This window comes from Terrapene carolina, unplaced genomic scaffold, assembly GCF_002925995.2.
Source record: "Terrapene carolina triunguis isolate 2854851 unplaced genomic scaffold, T_m_triunguis-2.0 Scaffold211, whole genome shotgun sequence".
NCBI lineage: Eukaryota > Metazoa > Chordata > Testudines > Emydidae > Terrapene > Terrapene triunguis.
Genome location: NW_020664562.1, coordinates 36,364,449 through 36,383,497, shown reverse-complemented (window position 1 = coordinate 36,383,497; position 19,049 = coordinate 36,364,449). Strand labels below are relative to the sequence as shown.

Genomic DNA, 19,049 nt, shown 5'->3' with positions numbered 1-19,049 from the left:
GACTCGATGACCTTTCAAGGTCCCTTCCAGTTCTAGGAGATAGGATATCTCCATTAATTTATTTATTATGTGGATCCAATTGCAAGACCAGGATCTTCTGGGTCCCCAGAAATATGTATACATTTGATACTTGTAGAGTTGGGGAAGAATACATTTTGGCAGGTTCAAAAGGTTATGGCTACAGCCTCCAGCCCTTCCTAGCTAGAAAGATGGATGTCAAGGACAGGGGAAGAGAGGGAGGAGAAGGTCATCTCTACACCCCACTACCTTAAAAAAATGATATACTTTCAGGCCATCTGATTCTGTAATAGGAATAAACATTGTCGTCAGGAATAATCATTTATAAAACATTTAGAATTTATTTTTCTGTATGTCAATAGACAAAGCTTTCCCTGAAATCATTGTCCTAGGATATGTTGCGAACTCTTAGCAGTAGTCCTTGAAACAGGAGTTTTCTTTAGGTTTCTCAGTGTGTAATGTTGGCCAAGTCACTTGATCTCTATGTTCCACAATTTACCCATCCTTAAAATGGGGATAATACTTGCTCACAAGAAAGCGTTGTTAGGCTTCATTAATAAGTGGTTTGTAACTCTCAGCTGAAAGGTATTATAAAAATGTAAATTATTATTACATAGAGTAGAGAACACTGAACTCAGATTTTAAAATATCAGTTGAGTTTAGTTTTTGAAATATCCTAGTTGTGTTAACATTTTTTAGCTCTGGATCATCTTTACTACTTTTCAGAGACTGCTACTGAGTTTTAGTTACTGTCAGCGAGTAGAGAGGTAGGGAGGCTCTTAAAACTTCAAAATCCTCATGCTAAATCAGCATAAAAAAAAAGTGAACGCTAACTGCTGATATGCAAACATTCAGCAGGTATGTGACAGTTACCTGTCACTTGTTTGTGTAACTTTGTATTCTGAACAGCCTGTTCTCATAGTACTTGTCTGTAAGCCTCAGATCTCATAAGTAAGGAATCTATCCAAATGTGAATTAGACATGTTTAAGGAGGGTCATTCCATTAAACAAAGGAGTAATGACTATACAATTCAGTACTGGAGTCACCCAAACTAGATTCAAGCAGGTTTTACCTTTCTGGTCTGATTTCGAAAGATGATGAGATGTTTGAACTATTGTCAGTTATGAAGGTCTGAGCCTCCATTGTCCTGCACCTTGTATAGATGTTTACTTTAGTGCAAAATGGGTGTAAAATACTATTATTCTGAACTGGTACCATTTTACACTGACAAGGTACCAGGCAATGGAGAATCAGGCCCCATGTGTTTTGAAGAATACAAAGAAAGTCAACGCCTACAAAGGAAGGATGGATTTGGGTTGTTGCTAATTCAGGCTCTCTCCCACACTTCTAACTTTTTGGAGTAGAGATGGGTCTGACTGGCAACATTTCGAACTGGATCCAAATGTCACCACAGTTCAATGGTGTTTGAATCTGGAATTTCAGTTCAGGGCCATCTCTAATTGGGACCATGTCAGACAGGTAGCAGAACTTGTAGTGGATAGGCAAGAGGGAACAGACAGACGTAGTCCTCTAGGAGAAAGACTTTAATTTGCCATGTAAGATTGCCAGCAGCTTTAAATAATACTTTGCAACTAAACTTAGAATCCAGCGGTAATGGTTTTCATAGTATTCAGCCAGCCATGTTAATTTTTTAACCCACTTTTATTGTATGCTTTCTCTCTGTTTTTATAGTCTGTACTTTCATTTTAAGACAACTGGCATTGGATCTTCAATATTATTAGGGACAGTCACTGACTGGTGCTTTTGGGAGAAACTGCACTCTAGGAACACAGAATTAGAAATAGGCTGGTAACTGCTTGAGTACAAGGTCTCAGGAATGTTGCAGAGTGCCATGTCCTTCACTAAACAGTGCCATAGGAGGCTGAAGAAGGCCAGTGGGAGTACAAAGAAAGCCATGTGACTGGACAGGTCCTAAGATAGAGTTATTATTTTCAGCTTGTAGTTGCATACATACAAGTATTGGAATAAAAACATAGCTCTATACTAGAGATGCACATTCCTCCCTGTCCCTGTTACCCAGTATGTTGGCATGTACCTTAACTCTGTATTTCCTGGTTTTCAGATATTTAAGTTTGAAATACCTTAACTCTTGATGTTCTGCTTCTCAGGGGGTTGAGTTTTGCTTGTGAAGGGGTTGACTCACTGCTGGCGCCTCCTCGTGGCCGGGCCTGGTGTGGCAGCTCGCTCTCCACTGGGGCTGCTGCCGCTGGCTGTTCTGCCTCTGCAGTGGCCTGTGTCTTCCGGTGATTTGGCCCTCTGGCCAGGTCCCTTCAAAGTCTCTCCCCTTCTGGGGACAAAGCAAGGGGAATTAACACAAAAAAACTGAGTTAGTGAGAGAGAGAGGGGGAACGCTTCCCTCCCAGGGTGTATCAGAATCAGGCCCTCCCTTCTCTCCACGGAGGGCCTTCAGGCCATTGCTGTTGGAATAGTTCCTGCCTTCAGTCATCCCTTTCCTCAAGATCTGAGGGTTGAAGATCAGTTACCTTCACTGGTCTGCCCACAAGTGAGCTGTTCTGCTTCCTTTTTAACTCCTCCTCCAGGCTGTCCACGTCTTGCAGGTGTGGTGGTCCAGTGTGGGGTTTGTATACATCACAGCTGTACTTGATGTTCTGGAAGGGTGCAAAATATCAAAGACAACCTTAACTCAGCATTAGAAAAAAATTTGTTAGTGAATTTATATATAAAACTGGCATCTCTAAATCCTGGTTGGGAAGCCCCATTGAGGACCCTTTCAATTAAAGTACCTTGCTTTATTTATTAAAAACAAATGCATATTCCTGACGGAAACAGAATGCTATCAACACTATTAGACTCTGAAGTGTCAATACTTGTGCAGAGTATATTACCACAAATAGTCAAGTTGTTTTGAACATTATATACCTAAGTGAGACCTTCATTATATTTATATAAAAATGGTATCACATGACACCTTATGCTGAAATTAACAAATTTCAGCCTGCACTCCATGCTGCCTAATAGCACTCAGGGCCGGCGCAACTCATTAGGCGACCTAGGCGGTAGCCTAGGGCACTACAATTTGGGGTGCGGCGACCGCGGTGGTATTTTGACAGAGGGATCTTCCGCCACTTCTGTGGGGGGGCAGCATTTCAGGACGGGACCTTCCGCCGCCTAGGGCGGCAGAAAAGCTGGCGGCGCTCCTGATAGCACTTTGGGATTTTGGCTTCTGAAATACGCCCATACACATTGATCAAATATAATTGTTCATTTTCAGTATTCTTGTCATTGCTACTTACACAATATGAAGATTATAATCCCTTTATATATAGTTTATGCTTTTGCAGGCAAAAATTAGTTTGCCTACTTTTGCAGGCAAAATCAGCTGCTTATACAGACGCATGCAGGCCAGATTGAAACACACTGAAAATTCATTTGTTCCCATCTATTTCCAAATGAGTACTTAGTAACTCATCTCCAGTTCCCACAAGGGGAGCACCATTAACTCCCAATGAACTCCCAAGGATCTAAAGGAACTGAGCACTTTATAGCATCCTCTAGGATTTAGCCCTTATCCACTGCCAAAATTATCAAAAATGTAACCTATGGAAAAAATGTATCTATAAAAGCCTGACCAATGGCAATGGTACATGGGTGCATCAAGTTTGTTCTGATGTTGGACTCTTGGCCTCGTCAAGCCCTTGCGGCTGCAGCAAAGCAGACCAAATGGCAGACGATTGCTACGGCCAACTATCTGGCTAAGCATTGAAGGAGAAGAAGTGGCAATGGAGAATAATTTGGAGATACCATAAAAAGTTGACTTTTTTCCCTTTTATTCCTAAAATACTGAATAACTCTGAACTTTAATAGGAACGAGACTTCTAGTGCCCCAAAGGAGGCCTGTTTAAAGGGATGGATAGAAGGCGAGTAACTGTCTGTCCTGACCCATTCTCATCACAGTCAATGAATCTTTGATGTTGGCAGGTGCTTCCCTTCCCTTGCAACAACCTCTGAAGTTAAAAGCCCGTCCAGACTCTATGGTCTGTGGTGTATTTAAATTCAGTGCACAGGAGAAAGGTCAAACTCTGTAAATCTGTACTCAGTGGATGAAAACATTGATAGAGGAGTCTAATAACAAAGCTCTCAAGCCTCCAACGAACAGTTATTTTGATAGTTAGTAGTGGTGTGCATGCTGTCAGGGGAGAACAATAATATCCTCAATCCAAAGGGCTTTGTAAATGAGAGGCCAAATCCTGACTTCGATGTTTAGCAATGCCAAGAACAGCCACAGCTCTGTAGCTAGGGAGCGCTAGTCACATCCTGACAACCCCAGGATGACCCTGGAGTTGCTCCAGGCCCACATAGCCATGTGCTTTTTCTCAGACATAGAGTCTGAGGGCCTGATTCTCAGCTATTCGCACAGGGGTGGTCATATTAAGGTCGCTTTAAAATCCTCATATTCTGGATCACTAAAGAGCCTGCCTGGCCCCCTGTAAATTACAGCAGCCTGGAGGTTGTTCTAATTAGTCTGCTTTCACCCACGGGGAGAAAATGGTGGGGGCTGAGCACCCACCGGCAGACCCCTATCAGCTCCCTCCCATCCCCCCCAGTGTCTCCCGCCCGCCGGCAGGCCCCGTGGATCAGAGCCACCCTCCCTCCCGGCACCTTCAGCCTGCCACAAACAGCTGTTTTGCGGCGGGCAGGAGGCTGGGAGGGAGGGGGAGGAGCAAGGACACAGCATGCTTGAGGGGGCTGGCTACGAAACTGGGTGGGAAGGGGGTGGAGTGAGGGCGGGAAGAGGCAAGGCTGGGGTGGGGCCTTGGGGGAAGGGGTGGAGTGGGGGCAGGGCCTGGGGCAGAGCTGGGAGTTGAGCACACCCCGGCACTTTGGGAAGTCGGCGCCTGTGCTGACAGCCACTGAAATGGCAAGGTGACTGACCAGTTCACCTGGCCCGCAGCACCAGAGCTGACTGATAAATCATGAAAAGATTATCCACTGGCAACAGGGACCTGTGGAACAAATTGAGGATAAAGAAACAGCAGAGGAAGCGGCAGTCCGTCTACTCCACTGTAAAAATATGGGCATGTCTGACTGAGCCCTAGTCTGTTCTCACAGCAGGTAGCTCTCAGGGCTACTGCCAAGATCCACAGTGGCCCAGTGGCTTGGTCAGGGAGCTCATGACTGCAGCATCATGGCTGAGCGGCCATGCCACTGCCCACCACACTATAGTGATCTTCCTTGGCAGTCTCCTATCCAAGTGCTGACCTGGTCCAGCTTTGGTTAGCGTTATAAGATCATCCCTGATCATAGCCAAGGTACAGTAGAAGCTAGTTAAGCTTTATTTTTCCATAATGATAGAAGACTAGATTGTGTTTTTAGACACAGTCCAGAGCATGGAGTGGCACATAAACTGCCGCACCCAAGGAATAACCCGGGGAGGCTGTGTGACTCAGAGATAAGTTTCTGAATCACAGTTCCTCCCCTGCTTCCTCTTGGCTCTTGGGGGTGTAGTCATTTACTGCTGGCCTGTAGCAGCAGCAAATTATTACCCCAGCTCAATTATTCTGAGCGAGGAGAGTAGAGGCCCCAGGGAAGAAGTAAGGTGAGTAGCTTCACTTACTCCTGTGCTCCCAGACCCAATGTCTCAGTGGCCTGCATAGGCATACACAGATGGGGAAAGAGGTGTGTGGCTCTTACTCCTTTGCATGGGTACACTGTCCAAGTTACAATCTAGCTCCAAATGATTTGATTTTCAATGTAAAACTGAAGCAATCTCAGTAAGCTATATAATCAGACTCCAGGACTGTCACTCTGAAGCATAGACTGTCGGAGGGCAGGGGGCGTGGTGTGTGTGTGAGTGTGTGTGTCATGGAAACAGCTACAAGCATGGCTGAGAACTCTTTTTGTTTAGAATATCATCATGTACAGTCATCACTAGGATTCGTGATCAGTTACCATCCAATTTTTAAGTTCTCAGGCATTTTCCACTTTTTTATATTTTATGAATTACACCCATGTGACAGCATGGGCTTTCACCTAGTGTAACTGTAAGTTAAATGATGCAGTAAGTCACCTCTAGCAGCTTGATCTATGCATCTGTCTTAGATTAGATGGTGTAAATCAAATAATAGTGAATATTTATTTATATCACAATTCTGCTATACAAATCACCTGCAATGTAAGACACAACTGTGATGTTGCACTTTATATGATTTTATGAAAATATGCTAATGTAACTGGAATATGCTTCATACAAAAGGTTTCTTGTAAGGTATCATTACAAAGCTTATAATCTACGGAGTGTGATTATCCTATTTGTATAAATGTACCACTCTTGTATCTAAAACTAGAAATATGAAATATATCTCTGAGGGCCTATTGTAATTATGCAAAGTGTGGGCCATTAATGGTGGTTTGAAATCTTGACGACTCCCATTAACCAGGACAATTAACTGCAGATGGCTCTGTTTTACCTATAAGTCTTCCTGTATACGTGTGTGCTGGCAAGGGGTAATGAAGTCTTACAGTGACATGTGATCATGTCACCTGAACTGGAATCTAACCTAGTGCTTTTCCATTGAGAAGGCCGGGGCAGGGAGAACCCAGAGGGACAAAGGATTCCCGCCTTATGCAAAAGATATATAAATGGGTAAAACAGAAAAGGTGGAGCCATCATGAGAAATCCCCTAGCTACCACCTAAGCTGGAACAAGGGCTGTACCAGGGGAAAGGACTGTGCCCAGACTAGAAAGGCATCCAGTCTGTGAAAGAAACCTATTAAAACATCTTTCAGGGTGAAATATTATCTTTACTCAATTGTATTACTATATTAGGCTTAGATTTGTGTGTTTTATTTTATTTTGCTTGGTAATTCACTTTGTTCTGTCTGTTACTACTTGGAACCACTTATATCCTACTTTCTGTATTTAATAAAATCACTTTTTACTTATTAACTCAAAGTATGTGTTAATACCTGGGTGGGCAAACAGCTGTGCATATCTCTCTATCAGTGTTATAGAGGGCGAACAATTTATGATTTTACCCCGTATAAGCTTTATACAGGGTAAAACAGATTTATTTGGGTTTAAACCCCATTGGAAGTTGGGCATCTGAGTGTTAAAAACAAGAACAATTCTGTAAGCTGCTTTCAGTTAAGTCAGCAGCTTTGGGGCAATTCAGACCCTAGGTCTGTGTTGGAGCAGGGTGCTGGAGTCCCGAGCTGGCAGGGAAAGCAGGAGCAGAAGTAGTCTTGGCACATCAGGTGGCAGCTCCCAAGAGGGGTTCTGTGATCCAACTCGTCACAACAACTACTCTGAAAAACCCCAATAATGGAACAACAATTCTGTTTTACAAAAGAAGATTGAAATACATTGGAAGATCTGGACAGCATGTGTTTAACTAGTATCTACCTAGTCCCAGACCTGACTTTAGCAAGGGCTTTGAGTCTTCACTTTCAGGAACACAAAGATTATCTTTGAAAGGAGAGAAAAGCAAAATAAACCAAAATAAAATATTGTGACATACAAATGGGCAAAATACAAATAGCAGAAAAAAAGGGGTTCCTGTGTAAGTTTGTAGTTGGTAGTCATTACTTTAAAGAGAAAAGTTACGTGTCTTATAGTAACTGGAGTTCTTCATGTTGTCCATATGTATGTGGACATGTGCCTCACGCACCTGAGATTGGAGTCTTTTGGCTATCAGTGTCTGTTGAGGCCGTGCATGCGCCCTAAGTCTCCTTGTGCTTCTACCAAGGGCAAAAAGTGCAGAGCAGGTCCAACTATAACTCAGTTCCTTTGTCACTGCAGAATCCAGATGTTAAAAGACTCTAGTAGCAAGGAAGGAGGTCAGGTCATGGAATACATATGGCCAACACAACTTAAAGAAATCCAGTTACTGTAAGTTAAGCAACTTTTCTTTCTTCATCAAGTGCTGGTCCATATGTATTGCACACCAGCTGACTCACAAACAGTGACCTGATGTGAAGGTAATAGGGTGCTTGGAGTCTACTTAGAAAAAGACTCTGCCAAAAAAACCCATCAGACCTCTATGTTTCTTCCAAGGAGCTGTGTTTAGTGAAAGTAGAAAGTGATTAGCGTTAAAGAGAGTGGCAGAGGTGAAAGTAAGCCGGTATGGTACGGTACAGCGTACCAGCACGAGCCAGTACGCCGTGCCAGACTGGACCGGCTTCCGCGGCGGTGATTTAAAGGGCCCGGTTCTCCTGCCGCAGCGGGGAGCCCCGGGCCCTTTAAATCCCCGCCGGAGCTCCAGCAGCCGGGCTTGAAAGGCTCTTCCGGTTGGGGCCACACCCCCGCTCAGGACTCCGGCGTACCAGTAAGTCCTTTGAGTTACTTTCACCCCTGGAGAGTGGTATCCATGAGACTGATACCATAATGACTGGTGCTGAAGCTCTTGGTGCTAAGGTAATCCATGATGCCTTGGCCTCAGTATCAGAGGCAGCGGATTTTGATTTTTGAGGCAACACCGGAGCCCTAGTACCGTGCTCTCTAAGAGATCCAGTGGTACCCAGATTGGGCCATGGAGTCTCCTTCAAATAGGAGTGATGAGGTGATTTAGACCTCTTTTTTACCAGGAATTCCCATTGAGGATCTGCCCTCTGCTCTTTCCAGAGAAGTAATGTGCCTTTTTATCTGAGGCTTTTGATTTAATGGTCCTACCCAAATACAAAGCAGCCATGGTCTTTGAAGATGGAGTCTGGAAGCTAGTGGTTCCAGAACTTAGAGGGGCCTATTGGACTGAGGTGGAATTTGTCCAAGGGGTTCTGCTCTCTCTAGAACAGAGGCTGGCCATATGGAGCCATCCAACAAAAACATTGTCAAATATGCCTCCCTTTTAAGGTCCTTTTAAAAATGGACTTATACTCCACACATTTGTCATGGATATGTGCATTCCTTAAACAAAAATGGCATCTTGCATACTGATCATTTATTAGAATTGACACCTAGCAAGAGGGGCAATAATTAAAGCCAGGAGACTTAGATACCCTGTTTCCCCGAAAATAAGACAGTGTCTTATATTAATTTTTGCTCCCAAAGATGCGCTAGGTCTTATTTTCAGGGGAGGTCTTATTTTTCCTGGAGCTTCGGGGCCTTATATTCCGGGGTGGCCTTATTATCGGGGAGGTCTTATTTTCGGGGGATGCCTTATATTACAGCGAAAGGCAAAACTGGAAGTAGGTCTTATTTTCGGGGGATGTCTTACTTTCGGGGAAAGATGGTATATAATTATCAGCAGCAAAGTTTGTAGCAAATTTAAAACTCTGAAATGCAATTAACATATTCCGGCTGCAAAATTTGGTCTTTACTTGCGGTAGAATTACAGGTATGTTAAATATTTACATACCTAGACTATCTAGATAAATATCTGAGTCCAATTTATCTAGATATAGACATTTAACACAGTTGTAACTCTCTGATATTTAAAAGCAAATTTATGTATGGGCTTAAAACATTATAAAAAAAAGTTTCAATACAGATCAAGGGATAACCTTACAAACTTCTTGATTCTTCTTTACTATGAAAGCTAACCTGATTTTAGTCAATGAAAAATAAATCAACAGCCACTATATTTGTGGGTATATTTTAGATCTTCATTGATGGACAATGGCTAGTCCTTGAACTCGTTGTCTTAAAGGGCAGAAAAACTGGAAGAATTTAGCTTCCGTGAAGTTGTGTTATCGTGCCAACATGTGCCCTATGATTGGTATTAAGAGAGGTCTGCTGTGGGATTGCTTTTTGTAGTACTATCTAATTTCCATTGCTAACAACATCTCTGAAGTAGCAGAGATAAACATTAATTTTTGTTGGTGTAGTTGTACAGCATCATGTGAAAAATATGTTATATACAGTACCTGGCACAATGGGGTCCTGGTCTGTGACAGGGGCTCCTAAACACACTATTACAATGCAAATAATAACCAATAAATAATAATATATACAGACAGCAGAACTGGCTCACTACACATAACGAAAATCTGTGAGGAAAAAATGGAAGACACAGATTATTTCAAAGTTTTGCAAAAAGTCAAGAATTGCAAAAATTAACTTCTATTTATAAGAAAATGATTCTGTGGAAAACACTTAATTTCCCAAGTTTCCACTATATTATATAAAAAGAACTGCACCTATTGGCTTTGTCTTGTATCTTATCAATCTAAATTAAAGTCCTATTTAAAAATATATAAAGAAGCACTTGGGGAAAAGCCTCCCAAGGGAAGTGGTGGCAGCCCCAGTGTAAAATTAAAATGTAAACAATCCAGCGGTGGCAAGAAGATGGACTGTCTGTATGCTCTAATATGTCTACTATTTCTAGTTTCCATGAAGCTGTGATTCACATACAGAATTAGAACTGGAGACTGATGTATTTCTGAGCCAGGGATGTGGTAATTCCCAGAACATGACTGACAATTTGCAAATTCAATGTGTTTGAATTTGGATTCTTCGTGAGTATAATCCAGCAGAAGGGAACAGCAGCACTGGAGTTACCAAATGAGGCCAATTCATTCTCTGGAATGTAGCAGCACTAATAATGAAGATTGATACTGACAGGGCTGCTTTCATGTAGCAATATGCTCTGCCACCAGCTGTGCAACAGAAAGAAAGAACTCTCTGGAATTCACAACATTCCCCCTCTGATTAATCCCTAGCTTTCCTGCTGTGTATGAATGAATTGTGCTAGGTATTCCTAGCTCTGACCGGGGAGATTTGCTGATTTCTTTGAACCCCTGTTGAGAAGTGATATAGAGAGTAAATAACCAGCCTGCAGTACCGACTGTGATGTAATGAACAGGGGTATGCAGATTGCAGAACCCTTACCTCTGCTATCCCAACATTCACTGTCCTTGCCTCTGAATGCCAGGAGAATTGGGTGTGTAGACAGAAACCCACTGCCCCATTTACCATTTATAACCAAGTTTAAAACTATGTTTCAATTTAGAAGAGCCTAATAGAGTTTAACATAGTCTAGCCAACACAGTCTTTATTTTAAAATAAAAAGCATGCTTTAAGGGCCAAAGAACACTACAAGGACAATGGTTGTCACCTGAAAATGTTAAAACATAATGAATTAAAAAAAAAAGTTAAACAGAAATATGTAAAATACTGGACGGAGTATCACCACTGCCCTCTACTGTAATGTCAGAACCTGCTCTAGCCATAGACTTGAGATTTTCTGTTTAATCCAAGTGGGAGGAGTCTATGTTTTTCTAGCAGAAGGACCAAAATTGCCCCCTTGGTTGTGGCTGTGACATTCTGGGTGGCCAAAGACCTTTAGAAGATACTAAGATTTTGTGCCATCACTGTTTCCACTTCACCTCTGAACCAAAAATGTTAAGAAAATAATAGCGGGGAATTTAGAAGGATTGAGACAAAGAATAATTAAATGTCTCTCTTTCAGTGGCTAAATATTACTTAATTAATTGTCAAATGACAATGCATTTTAAATGGCATTTTAAATACACAACATAATAATATAAGCAAGATGGGAGAAATCCTCGAGGAACCCTGTTCCAGTTTGGAAACCAAAAACAAGTTCTAGTATTCTTAGAACAGAACCCAAAAGAGAACTCAGTGGCGTAACAAAGAAAATATTTAGGGACAGGATGAATGTGAATAAGCCTAAAGACACCATTAAGGCACAAAACAACTGCAAAATGCAGGCAGACACATTTCATGCCCCATCTCTCTCATTACATTACATGTGCATTCTTTACAATTATAATACTTTGCTTAACTATATAAGTCCTGCTTTTACAGCAAAATTGAACATAAAATAAGATTACTCATATTCGTACAACCCTCCAAACATGATAAGATTACACATACTCTTAATAAGATGACTGGAGCTGGCTGTAGATGCTGACAAACCTTAGCAGCTCCCACCGAGTTCCTGCAAACTAGTTCCTCCACAAAAGGTCTTGCTCTGGAACTCTGACACTGCTCTAACTTGCACCCAGAAACGAGGGGGTGGAAAAGCCGCAGAAGGCTTCAGGATCTGGTCCTCTATCTGTGATTCACAGGAGAAAACATTAAAGACAGAAATCTTTGTTAGCTAGAGAGAGGTGAATATTGCACGTTGTTTTCTGGGAATTTTCACTCTGATTTTGAAATGAATTTGCTTAGGCCATGTTCATGACCCATTTGTGATCATTTTCTGAGAACATTCAAGCAACTGAGTTTTACTGGAATAGATGTTGGTAGAAAGCCAATGTCAAAGTTGCACATGAAATATTCACAGAAACTGCATTTTATATTCATGGACAGAAGCACTTGTGCCAGAAGAGCTTGTGTGCTCACCCAATAGCGGAACACAAACCAGACTATGATTTATGTGGCCAATCCCAACTATGCAATACAGCTGGCATTTTGAATATGGAATAAAAAAAAATTAACAGAAAACTATCTGTGATCAAATCTTAGTGGGGAAAAAGGAGAAAAAAATGTGTTGAATAAATTTCAAACAATAAATGCAGTTGGAGAAATCACAATCTGTTCCTGGATATACTGCGAACAGAAAGAGAGACTAAATTAGCTGGATGATGTATCATTCACTGTGGTTTATTTGCTCAGACCTACTGGCAGCTTGCCTCTTTGCCTTGATCCTTTTCTGAAAATGGGCCAAATTGTGAACCCTTTAATCCCGCTGGTGAGCAGTTACTCACATGAGTAATCCCGCTGATGTCAGTGACATTAGTTGTGTAAGCAGCTGTTCAGCAATTTGAGTAAGGAGTTTATAATTGAACTCTGTTTTTTGTGTTTTTTAATATAGTGATATTACTTTAGATTCAGGTCATAACAACTGTGTCACTAATTCTGTACTTTAATGTATGCTACAGCCCAGAAAAATTATTTAAGTCTTCCTGGAAATTTGATGTATCATAGTGCAATCGTGGTTCTAGTATAAAAATTCCCAGTGTGAAAGCCACTATCTATGTAGGAGACAATTACAACAGCATTAACAATGAAGATGTAAATTATGTTACTCTTGTAGTCTATTGACACCAAGAGAGTGACAGACACAGACCTGTATTTAAAAAGAACAATAAAAATAAATAGGGGACAGCTAGAGAATATTTTCAAACAATAAATACTAAAATTGGAAAAGCTCTGTTTGGGTATGTAAAGAAATTAATTATGCTTGTATGTACCTTAATTATAATTCCTTGCACTTCTGTTGTCTCTGTCATTCAAAGATCTCAAAGTTAATTAATCTCAAATTAATTCTTGAGATACACATGAGCTAGATATAGATCACCCCAATTTTACAAATGGGGAAACTGAGGCAGCTAGGTTAAATGATTTACCCAAGTCACAGTGGAAGTCAGTATCAGAGCCAGGCCTGGAATAAGCTCCTGACTTACATTCCCATGCTCAGACCATTATACCATGGCCCCACTTAATTATTAGTATTAATTATCTCCCTTTAATTATTAGTATTTCTAAAAAGGGTGAATTAAACTCTCGATATTACAAGGACAAAGCTTACATGATGAAGATAATTTCCTTCATTCACTTTAATACCATTTGTTCAGTTGTCCAGGATACCCTCTTGTTGAATTCCAAATGTAAATGTTTGTATTCTTATTATTAATTATTTGTCTTGTGGTGGCACCTGAAAGCCAGAAAAGCTTCGGACCCCCTTGTGCTAGGTGCTCTTAGCATCTTGAATGATTAAATCACAATCCAGAAGGACAGACACTGAAGAAAGCAGCTTATCCATAGCAGATAAATTGGGTGAAACTTTGAGGACTCCTTTATACAACAGAAATGTCTGAGAGCTGCAAAGGAACCAAAGGTGACTCTTGTTAAAAGAGATTTCAGATTGACACATCTATCATATGTCTTATCTAGTGTCTTCAGGAGAGAGCTTTATCCTTCACTGTGTTTCAACAGCTGTATTGAACAATCCATGTGATTTTTCTACATTCTCTCACATTCCAATTCAACCGAAGAGGTCCCCTGCAGAGTTGGTGCTTGCAACCCTTGAATAAAAGTTTCTCACACTACAACGCCATTATATCAGGGATACCAGGGGAAGATGATCCAAGTAATTCAACAAACCTTAACATCAAAGGTAACCCACAGGGGGTGGATCTGTTCAGAATCTCTCTCTGAAATCTTTTCAAATGCATCCTGTGATTTTTATAGCCCTTGTGCATTTTATTTTTATTCCTTATAATAAGAAATTCGTTTCTCAGTATCTCCAGTTGCATGGAGCTTATTATTTGTAATTTATATTGCACCAACACTGTGTTAAACATGTTATAAACAGATAAAGCTTTAAGAGTTAACCAGCTGTATGCCAATGCCCAGACCTGAAGAAGGGCTCTTTGCAAAAGCTTGTCTCTTTCACCAACGGATGTTGGTCCAATAAAAGATAACCTCACCCATCTTGTCCCTAACATCCTGGGACCAATATGGCCACAACAACACTGAAAACAAAAACACACAGGTACACATTCAATTCAAGTGTGAAGCTGTTTCTTCCAGTCTAAACAGACAGGAAAATTTGTTATAAGAACTCAAAAAAATTAGCATTAGCTAAAAGGATCTTGGTGACCTGTCTATTAATTTTTCATCATGCTATCATTTAGTTGTAAACATTTACCTCAGGAGGTTTTGTCAGTAGAAATGCAAACTATTTTAGAATGAATCAACAGAGAGTCCTGTGGCACCTTTAAGACTAACAGATGTATTGGAGCATAAGCTTTCGTGGGTGATGCTCCAATACATCTGTTAGTCTTAAAGGTGCCACAGGACTCTCTGTTGCTTTTTACAGATCCAGACTAACATGGCTACCCCTCTGATACTATTTTAGTATGCAGGCACTTCCCTGTTTAAAGATTGTGGTTTTCTAGTCCTAATGGATTGTGTGGACAAAAAGGTATAGAATCATTGCAGTGACTTTTCAGAACACTGTAGGCAGGCACCATAGACTCAGCCTATCCTTCCTGTGCCCTGCTCAGTAAAAAGTTTACTATTGCAAAATGTTGTCAATTAATTACTGGGATCTTTGGCAAAGCAGGTAACAGCCACAAGAAAACCCTGTAGCTAATCCGGATCTAATGCTAGAGGTCATGGGGGCAGTTGGTACTGAATGGATTGTGAACACACTAAAGGGAAGAAGGTATTAGGATAGGTCACTCTACCATGAAGATTGACGATAGCTTCCCTAGCCTTATATGCCCAATTTTCAATGCCCTGTTCCTCCCCTGCAATATCCCCCAAATTTCAGCCTGAAACCTTACATGCCACATTTCATCACAGGGTAGCGATTTCCTGAGAAGTTGGGCAAAAATCAGAAAAAAGAGTTTTAAAGATACAATATTTTGAAAATAAACCTGTCCTTTGCTTATTGGAAAAAAATCCATCTTTGTTGTGTTGGCCTTGCTGAGGAAGAGTGCCTTTTTGAGTTTTGGATGAGTAGGTAAAGAGTTACTTTTTAGTGTATAAAGACCAACCTTGATATTTGCAAACTACAGAGGGCAACTTTAAGGTTGGGTGGACAGTGTCAGTCAAGTGGGGTTATTGCAAGTGATGGAGGCTATACAGCATTAGATCTAGCGGGATCCCTGAACTATTCATTTCCAGCCTTAACATTTTTTGAGTGGAAGAGGGTTTGAAAATAAATTGTACATTTGGGGATGTGTTATCTGCACTCTTAAGAAACTTTTTCAATCTTACCTCTTTTTGAACAAAGTTTTTTGTTTAGCAATGTAATATATATGAAGTAAGGAAATAGAGAACACATTAGAGCACATAAGCAGAGTGAATATGCCAAGATGTATTGAACATTTATATGATTTAAACATAACGTTATGGGTTGAGTTAAACCTTGTTGTTATCGGCCAGGCATGGCTGCCATCTTACATTCAGGATAAATGTAAAGAAGCCACTGTAATCAGTAGGCTGAAACAATAACAGTAGCATTGCAAACACAGGACCACAAACAAGCTGAGCAGAAGTTTAAGCATATGGCTCAGGGGGTTTCAAATGCAGGTGCTAGGGCTTTGATTGGTGGGATTGTTGATGGTGTTTGTGTTTGTATGTGTGAGCGATACACACACACAGAGAGCATAAGCTGAAGCACCACAGGACAGACAAAAGCTGCAAGAGAAATCCAAGCAGATAGTAACTAAGAGCAAAAGCTTTTTGGGTACAGAGTACAGCTGAGAAGACAAGCTTAGAACAGTGAACACAGGAACTGTCTCCTGCTGTTTGTTTCTTACTTTGTTCAGGGAAACAGGATTTTATACATTCTTTGCAAATAAACAAAGCTGCATCAAAGAAATACCTGTTACCAATTTTCCCTCCTAAGTGGAACAACCTCAAGACCCAAAATTTTTGGCTAGCTGCTCGGTCGATAGAGGTAACAATAAAGAGCCAAATTAATCTCTGAAGTAACTTCCATGATTTTAATAGTTTCCAGGAATGAATTTGACCCATTATTATTAAAATATTTAAAACCACCACCAGTTACTATTGCAAGTTTATTTTCCCATTGATTCCAAGTAATCTCAGTAATACTTGTTATTAACTTGTTAATACTTACTATAAATTGCAATTGCCATAAATAATATTAAATTTTCATCACTACACAGTCTGTAGAAGTAACATTAAAGGGACCCAATCAGTTGAAAAAACATATTAAAAAAACAAGTATCAGAGGGGTAGCCGTGTTAGTCTGAATCTGTAAAAAGCAACAGAGGGTCCTGTGGCACCTTTAAGACTAACAGAAGTATTGGGAGCATAAGCTTTCGTGGGTAAGAACCTCACTTCTTCAGATGCAAGTAATGGAAATCTCCAGAGGCAGGTATAAATCAGTATGGAGATAACGAGGTTAGTTCAATCAGGGAGAGTGAGGTGCTCTGCTAGCAGTTGAGGTGTGAACACCAAGGGAGGAGAAACTGCTTCTGTAGTTGGATAGCCATTCACAGTCTTGCATCTGAAGAAGTGAGGTTCTTACCCACGAAAGCTTATGCTCCCAATACTTCTGTTAGTCTTAAAGGTGCCACAGGACCCTCTGTTGCTTTTATTAAAAAAACAGACTCTCTTACCTGTGTTATTAACATCTTGGATTATGACACCTAAAAGAATTTTAAAGCTCTGATCACTTTTCATCATTCGTGCCATTTTTCTCTGTTTTGCATTTCACTCAGCTTTGATAATGAAATTAGACTAACCAGTTTCAATTGTTGGCTTCTATGCACTAGCACAATGCTGCAGTATTTCAGTTACACCTACTGTAACTGAATGGAGAGTGAGTGGGGAACGTTTTATCCAACCAAGAAACTGTTTTAGTTGGCATTTTACAAAAATATTGATGGGTATATTTATGCTGATCTTATGGGACATGACCCTGCAAGGAACTGAATGCCTCCTGAAGAGATACTGGACACCTTTAATTCCCATTTAAGTTACTAGGAGCTAATGGTACTTATTGCCTTGCAGGATTGGGACAACATTTTGTATCATTTTAGCCCTAAACTGACCTAATAGTGGAATTATTTCTACACTGAAGTTCTTAAAAATACTTAAGCCTAAAACCTCAAAAGATCTAAACTGTACAATATAATCCTGTTCATTTCTGCACTTTCTAGTTATTTTTCAACTGGAAAAAGTATTTTCTTTATGGATGAAATTTGTCTAAACATTTGCAGATTAAGCACCTTGAGTGTTTTGAGTTGTGATCATTTTTAAGGAGCATGCTGTCAAGGTAAGTATGTGTCAGGGTATGTAATAAGTGTGTACCCTTATTACAATTCACAAAACTGTTGTGTCTAAGATTATTTGACTAGAAAGACATGAACTACTCTGGTCTACAGCTTTGCTTTTCTCTCACATCTCCTTTGTAACACTGTACAGAAAATATACTCTATCAAAGCATACATCCAATCTTAGTTTTTCCTCAGCGAGCATTAGTTATCTAGGGATTGCACATTTTATAGAATCTATCAGTTACTTATAACAAACTGAACAGAGTTGTATTTTGTCTGGGAAGTACGTTATTGACTCCACTTTGCGATAGCAAAGGCAGAACTGTTGTTATGCTCCTCATCACAATTGATTATACACTAACACCAAGCACTCCTTTCCAGCTTGATATCCTCCTGCCTGTTCATAAAATATTTGTCTTTATATTTAAAACTATTTTAAGATAGTTTGTGTGTATATGTGGGAGGGTGTGTACATGTGGGGGAGTGTAAAATGACTAGCGAGAAAATTATGCTCTTCCTTTTAACCCCATTGACTTTAATGAGTTGAACAGATATAATTAACATCAATGTTTTCCCCTTAGTAGTCAGGCTTTTCAAAAAAATATCATAAAAATGGTGAAACCCTCATTGTTGTAAACAAGAAGGAATCAAAATCTTGGGCTAGCTGCTTAGGACTACCTTGGACCACCTTTGCACCTCCTTGGTCAAGCCTTCTGGAATTGGCTTAGACCAAAGGAACAGTTCAGAGCAGCCTCAGGACTGCTCTATATCATTCTGGCTACAATGGCTTCCAAGGGTCTTTTCAGCAAATGAGATCACTGGAGAGGAGGGGTGCTCTGGCCAGCCACCCTTATCGCTGGCCACAGCCCTTACACTGGGCACTGCAAGGTGGAAGTTCAGCTACATCAGCTGTATACCATTGGAGGATTCCTACAAGCAAGGGGGTTGTCAGTTGGCTATTTGAGCTAGCTTTACACATCTGGTGGTGCAAAGCAAACTTTATGGGGCTGAGGACCTGAATCCTTGATTTTATTCATATCATATACATTTTTACTTAAATTATTTCATCAAAACAGAAAAGGATCCATCAGTGGGAAGCAGTCCAGAAAGTGAAGGGAGTCAGGGACACTATCAAGTCTGGGAAGGAACAGAAGATAGAGCAGGCATGGTCAGGGTTCAAACAAAAGACTCAGGGTCAGTGATCACATCTGTGATTTTAGGAAGGCAATAGTAGTGAGATGGGTTTCTGATCAAGTTTCCTAATTTTGTTCCCCCAGACAAAAATTCGAAGGGATTTCAAACTGGCACAAAAATCAAGTTCTGT

General features: G+C 40.6%; 1 long non-coding RNA gene across 2 annotated transcripts in view; it reads right to left on the bottom strand.

The window, feature by feature from the left end:
* Positions 1–11,880: 11,880 nt before the first annotated feature.
* The window catches only part of LOC113407456, a 27,411-nt gene continuing 20,242 nt past the window's right edge, over positions 11,881–19,049 (bottom strand). Inside the window, exon 4 of one of the 2 annotated variants that reach the window (XR_003369989.1) lies at positions 11,881–12,015. This is a non-coding gene — a long non-coding RNA (uncharacterized LOC113407456). Of the gene's footprint in view, positions 12,016–13,625; positions 13,787–19,049 lie in introns of those variants that run through there. The other variant, XR_003369988.1, reaches the window with a different exon arrangement.